Source organism: Sceloporus occidentalis, unplaced genomic scaffold (genome assembly GCF_023333645.1).
Source record: "Sceloporus occidentalis isolate IW3139 unplaced genomic scaffold, rSceOcc1.0.p SCAF_7, whole genome shotgun sequence".
In the NCBI taxonomy this organism is placed as follows: Eukaryota; Metazoa; Chordata; class Lepidosauria; order Squamata; family Phrynosomatidae; genus Sceloporus; species Sceloporus occidentalis.
Window position 1 is genome coordinate 5,912,632 of NW_028316987.1, and position 7,259 is coordinate 5,919,890.

Below are 7,259 nucleotides of genomic sequence, written 5' to 3' on the forward strand. Positions count from 1 at the left end.
ACATTTTGGTATCAAAAGCACAATCTGGACAAAACAAATGCAAACACGAGAAACTTATTTAACTGCTGTATGTACTTGACTATACATCGAACCTCACGTATGAGTCGAGGTCAAGTTTTGGAGCCAAAATTACAGATTTTGATATGACCCATGGATAAGTCAAGGGTAAAATTTAGGGGCAAGTAACAAAGAATGTAAAGAATGATGCAAAGGAAAATGATGCCAATTATGGCAGACATAATTGTCTGTGCTCATCCTAAAGCCTGGATGAATGAGAGCGTAGAGGGGATCCATGCTTCTTTTTGGTGCTCCCAGGATGAACTAAGGTCTCGCCTTTTATCACTCTATTCAGAGAAAGGGGATGGTTCCTTTTTTATATATGTAAGAGTTAAAGTACTGTAATTACATTGACTCATGGATAAGTCAACCCAGGTTTTATGGGTCAATTTCTTGACTAAAATTTTTAGCCTTATACATGAGTGTATACAGTATATATGCCATCCTCGCCTGTGGTTTCAGGGAAAATGCTTTACAACACTAGGGGGCACCAAATACTTTTGAGAATACACACAAAACAGCCTATGAGCCCAGAGGTCCTTCAGTGGGTTCTTCTATGTAAGGCCCCATTCACACTATGAAAATAATCTGGAATGAATCCTTGTTGTTCACGGACATCTGGAATGCACTCGATGAACTTTTTTGGGGGGCTGGCAAACCCCCCACTTAACCCACGATATTCAATACCAGTTTTTTTTCCTGACTATTCCTGAAAGATCTGCATTGATCTGCATCGCTGGCAATGTAAATAAGTTTCTGAATTAATTTGAATCGCTCTGTATCGTTCAAAGGAAAGGAGGCAGCTCCATTTTATCCCGAAATGATGGCATGTATAAATAACACAAGGGTTAAAATGACTCTGAGAGATTCGGGAACCCAAAATGTAAAGGCAGCAACAATCCCAATATGCATCAGCACAGAGATCTGTATCTGCTCAGGACAAAAAAAAATGAGTGTGAATGCCCACAAAGGTAAAGATTTTGCTTTGACAAGATTGTCTAGTTGTGTCCAACTGTAGTTGGCAGCAATCATCTCCATTACAAGCATCATGGCACCTGGGAGACAGAGTTGGGTGTGCATCATGAGGATGCTGCTCCCTGACTCTGTCCCCAGGCCGGCCTTTCAGGCAGGTCTGTAAAGGCCATTTATTGCTCTTTCTGAATTGCAAGCTGCTCTGAGATCTTTTTCAACTATACTGCAGGATGTGAATCAAAGATGGGAATTTTGGAAATCCCCAACTGTTTTGGGACTGCAGTTCCCAGGAGCTCTAGCCAGCCCAGCCAGTGGGGAGAAATGTTTGGAATTGGACTTCAACAGCATCTGGAGAACTACACAATCTCCACCCTTTGTGTCAATGCTATAATAAAGAAATAAATAACTAGGTCTACACTAATGTTTTATTGTTGCTTGTTTCCTGACTTGGGAAAGACACACCATTCCCAGGACAAATGAAAGAAAAAGACAACCAATCCTAGACCAAATCAAGTCTGAACTCTCCCTAAAAACCAAAATTACTAAACTGAGGCTGTCATACTTTGGCTGTATCATGAGAGATCATGAGAAGGTATGACTCACTAGAAAAGACAGTAATGCTTGGTAAGGTGGAAAGCAGTAGGAAAAGAGGAAGGCCACATAGCAGATTGAAGATTTGAGTAGGGCTGTTGCGGATAGGGTAACTTGTAGGTTTCTAATTCATAGGGTCATCATAAGTTGAAGTTAACTTGAAGGAAATTAACAACAAAAGCATATCAACAAGTCTGGTTTAACGGACAGTCTTGTCCTTTTGTAGTCCCCAGAATGCCCCATGTCCATTCGATGTGTGGCTAGAGACCAGAGAGTGTTACTGAGAGTTTACTAGGAATCTTTGATCCTCCTTTCAAACACAAAAAGGAGGCTAAAGCTGGGTGTCTTCTCTCTCTCTCTTTTACAGGCATACTGCTCTGTCTTCCTACCACCATCCCATGCTTCACAACCTGCATTAGAGAATGTAAGGCAGGTTCTGGCTTGTCCTGAAGCCATGGGGTTGAGAGATGGTTTGCATGGTGAGACAACAACCTGTTGTGGGTTTAGCTCGTCACAAGGTTTTAAAGTTGTTTGCATGCATGACATTTTGTAGCAGAGGTCCCACAAGAATAGTCAAAATATATATAGAGAGACCCAATGGGAGGGAAGGAAGAAGACAAAATTAGGTGGCTATAAGATGCAGCTATTAGGTAAGGGGGATATGTGGCCAGGCCCAACCCTACTATTAGGCAGACCAAGGACATCACCTTATACTAGTGGACAGTGAGAGAAACCTACTGGTTCTTCTAGACTACAGCTGTTCCTTTCTGCCTCACAGCTTCTCTTGGGTTCCTTAAGCTCAACAGATCGCTTTGGTGTATTGGAACAGTGCTTTTCCACTGTTGTTCCTCCAGATGTTTTGTTTGCTTACCACTGAGGCATTTCTGGATGCTGACGTCTAAAGGTTAGGAGGAGCAAATGTTAGGAAACAGTGCATTGGAGGGAACCTTCTCTATTGTGAATGCTAAGTGAGATCAAACTGCCAGTCCAGCCAGTTTCTGTACATCGAATGGGGAAGACATGCCATCTTGTCTGTCGCCTCAGACAGCAAAATGTCTTGGATGGGCCCTGTGTGTTGTTGCTACCAGTCCACATCCTTCTCACATGTCTCTACAGTAATATTTAGTAAAAGACATATGCTGTTGCTTTCTGTGTTTCGCCACCCTACAGAGAAAGAATCCTCTCTTGTACTAAACCAGATTATTGGTCCAACCAGCTCACCTTTCTTTCACGCTGCACAATTATATCACCTCAATACCACTTTAAGTGCCACGGCTCCATTTTATGGAATGCTGGATTTGTAATTTTGTGAGGTATTTAGAATCCTCTTGTAATCCACAAATCCCAAGATTTTGTAAAATGCAACCGTGGCAGCTATATTATTAATAATAAATATCTCCAATAATATGCAAATGCAGATACATTTGGCTGATGTAGTTTGCTGAACATTTGTAAAATGGATTCATGCCACCTTCCCTACATTCTTGGGACACAGGTCCCCAGTGAAATGAATAGGAGGTCTTCACACTTTTGTGTTTGTCCTACATATAATATATTAAAGTAACTATTCAGAACAAGGATGGGCAATGTGTGGCTCCCTAGACATTATTGGATTCCAACTCTCATCATTCCTAGTAAGTACAAGCAATGTTGAAGGACCATGGGAGTTGTAGGCCTGTTACAGACAGCCAAAATAAAGCTGCTTCGAGTCACAGTGGAGATATGATGTTTCAATGATGCATGCATCCTAAGAGTCCAGAAGTCGCACCAAAGCCACGCTCCAGCCCTAAGGACTGGAGCGTGGCTTTGGTGTGGCTTCTGGACTCTTAGGACACATGCATCATTGAAACACCATATCTCCACTGTGACTCGAAGCAGCTTTATTTTGGCTGTCTGTAATAGGCCGTAGTCTAACAGTCTTTGTGGGATCACACATTCCTCCTCCCAAGCAGAATATCACTTGACAAAAGCAGTACACTCATCCCTTCACATTTACTGGGGTTAGGGGCATAGGACCCCGTGAATGGGGAAAAAACACAAATACAAAAACACTATGTTTTTACCTCTCTAGGAAACTCTAGGTCCTCCAGTACAACTCTGTGACCAACATCTGCCAGACTATGGCTATAGAATTGTGCTGGGGGAACTACAAATGCCTAATGAAGTGTTCTCTCTAGGAATCTCTAGGTTCTTCAGTGCAACTTTTGGTTAAAGTTGACCATAGAGTTGCATTGGAGGACCTAGATATTCCTAAAGAGATCATATTAATAAAAGCTGTTAAGAATCAAATCTGCAAAAATCAAATCTGCAAATGCAGACAGATGAGCGTATTTACTTTGTGAAGATTACAAAGGTCAAGAAAAAGACGCCCATGTCAGATTCTACATCTGAATATGTGTGCAGTATCTATGCTTGTGGCACACTAATGAACTTGTGGACATTTATCACAACAAAGGGATGAAAGTACAGGGAAAAGTTCAAAAAGTCCCATTGGGTGTGGAGGAGCAAAATTAAAGTGAACAAGATTGACTGAGATTTCCCCAGCTGGGTAACTACCTGGATTCAAAAGCACCTGAGCATAGCACCTGGCAAAGCAAAAGGGGCCTTTAAAGTGGTTAAATACCTCCCAGCTCCACCTGCCCGCATCCTTCTTTGCACCTATTTAAGAAGAATATGGGAGGTCTTTTATATGGGTCTAGCCTACAGGGAGGGGAAATGTTTCATCTGATAGTTAATCTGAGGAGTGGGGAGGGGAGAGAGGACCTACAGCTCACTTTATCTTTTCAGTCCCTAAGGAAAGACCAATAGATGCTTCCATTTCACTCCACTGGCAGTCCTCAATCTCTTCTTCTCTCTTTCCAGAGGCTAACAGGCCACATCAGTTTAAAATCTTTTCCAGCTCTCCTTCGGATGATTCTGGAAAGCAAAGTTAGAGAGCACTTATAGCATCTAGGCTTAAAACTCAGGGCTTGTCTACATGTGTTATGTATGCCAAATTGCCCCCTCCCCAGCAAACTGTATGCTGTTTACATGACATGAGGCCAAAATCCCAAACTGGGCATGGTTTTTCTTCTTGATGTCTGCACCCAAGTCAGCATTTTCTCCCCTTAACCCAGATTTTAAAACCTTACCTTTTGCACTGGGTTTTTGACTCTCTACAGCAACGATAGGCAGCTGCCTTCCCATGCAATCCCTGCCAGCCGCCCAGTGGTGGTGCTGTGGGCATGAGTGAGGTGAAGACAAGGTGCCCATCATCAATAACAGGCCTGGGTGCCTTGTTGTGACCTCAGCAGCGGTGACAGATAATGAACAGGGATTGCATGAAAATTCCATCCTTCATCTATATAAATAGAGATGTAAATGTTCGTTTGTTCAAAATCTTAAATCTCCGAATGTTCTTTACCGATTGCTTTGAAATTTTGACACAACCTTGCATTCGAATACACACATGTTTTTATATGCCTAGTATGTTTTATATACCTACTATTATATAGTTGTCACACTTGTGACAGGTAAAAATGTTTTTTTGAAAAATAGTGCCTTCTGTTGGACATAAAAGCAACACACACTATGCCAAATATTTTACGATTCCATTTGAATGTTTCCAATTTACAACCCATTTAAGATTTCCAAATTTCCAATTTTACAATTCCATTTCAGTGTTTCCGGGAATGCTTGCCCATAGGGAGACATTGGGGAATGCTTGTCCATAGGGAGACATTGGGGAATGCTTGTCCATAAGGAGACATTGGGGAATGCTTGCCCATAGGGAGACATTGGGGAATGCTTGCCCATAGGGAGACATTGGGGAATGCTTGTCCATAAGGAGACATTGGGGAATGCTTGCCCATAGGGAGACATTGGGGAATGCTTGCCCATAGGGAGACATTGGGGAATGCTTGCCCATAGGAAGACATTGGGGAAACGTGTGCTTTCTCTTTCCTTTCTTTTCCATTTAACTAGACTGAGCCACAGCAATGCGTGGTCAGGTACTGCTAGTATAAAATAAAGTTGAAGGGTATACAAATATAACATAAGGGCATATACACGCTGCAGAATCATAGCAGTCTGATACCCATTGTTGGTGGGGAGAGAACATGGACAATGCAGGAAATTGGGGCCAGAATATTCCAGGGGCCGTCCAGACTATCCTGGCCAGTGAAGACAAGCCCTTAGTTTAACCGCCTCTCTCATCTTGGTGGGAAAACTATGAGAGAGTGTCCTCCATTAGAGAACAGAATTTATAGAATTTTCAGCAAGCTCATAAAATGCAGCTCCCAAGATCCTTGGTATAGACATTATATTCCATGGGAGAAGCACACCATGGAAATCCTATAGGCCTGTGCTCAGAGCTTGGTATAAGCCAAGAAGCTGTTCAGACATCATTGACCCAAGATGCTTTATTACTCGAGGTAACTTGGCTTTCCCTTCCTCTATTCCACATGCAGAAGCTAAATGGACTGACAACTACTTCGATACTGGCAACGGCACTAGAAGGCAACAGAAGAGGTATAATAATGGCAACAGAAAGGGTATAATAATGAAGTTTCATTGTTTTTATTTCTGGGAAGATAATGAGATTTACAACAAGGTTCAAAGTCTGACTCATGGACACATTCAAAGTTATATAGCCAAGAATAAATAAAGAACAAAGAGAGTGCACACATTTGTAGTATTTACTGTCCTTTAAAAGCTTCCTAATCACTATAGCAATATTTTCAACACAGGTCAAAAGACAGTGTGTGTGTGTGTTAATTAAAGCCCTTTAACAGAGATATCTGCACTTTTTGACATGCTTAGTTAGCACATATCTTATTTAAAGAACTAGGAAAGTAATTTAAAGTGGTAGACAGGGTACTTGAAGGTGCGCGCACGCATGTGCACGTGCGCACACACACAGAGATGCATATTAGTCTGCTGCAATTTGAATTGAATAACAGATGCTTATCACACGTTTTAACCATCTAATCTAGCACCAGAATGTGGTATGTTAATGTTTTTGTGAATGAGCTGATTAAAAATGTAATTGCCACTTCCAGCAATTTCTCCATCTGAATTTGCAGAATATGGCCCTGGTATCAACAGGTGTATTCTCTGAAAGCCCTTATAATAAATTTGACAGTCTCTAAAGATACCACAGGATCCTTTGTTGTTTTATAGAAGAGACTGTGGTGTATGTGGCCAGTTGTTGTTTTATGTTATGGGTATTCTTTAAATAGAGTGGGAAGGCTTAAAATGAACTATGACAATTCAATTTGTTGTTGTTGTTGTTAACCACCTTTGATTCAATCCCGATTCATGGAGGTGGATGAGACACCTCCAAAACTCCCTATCCTCCACTGCTGTGCTTAGGTCCTGCAAATTCATACCCGTGTGACTTCCTTAAGAGAGAGTCTAACCATCTAGCATGAGGTCTTCCACTTATTCTACATCCTTTCACATTGATTACAATTACAAACTGCAAAATAAAATGAGAAAGTATGGAAAAGATCTATGGCCATTTGGAGGTCCTTCATTTTGGGCCTGGAAATATGCAGCGAAGAATGGCCAGCAGAGGGAACTCTTAGTTTTGGGGGATATTGGTGGTCACCTGAATGGTACTTGTGGCCTGTCCTTTTGAAGTACTGTAATTTCAGTAT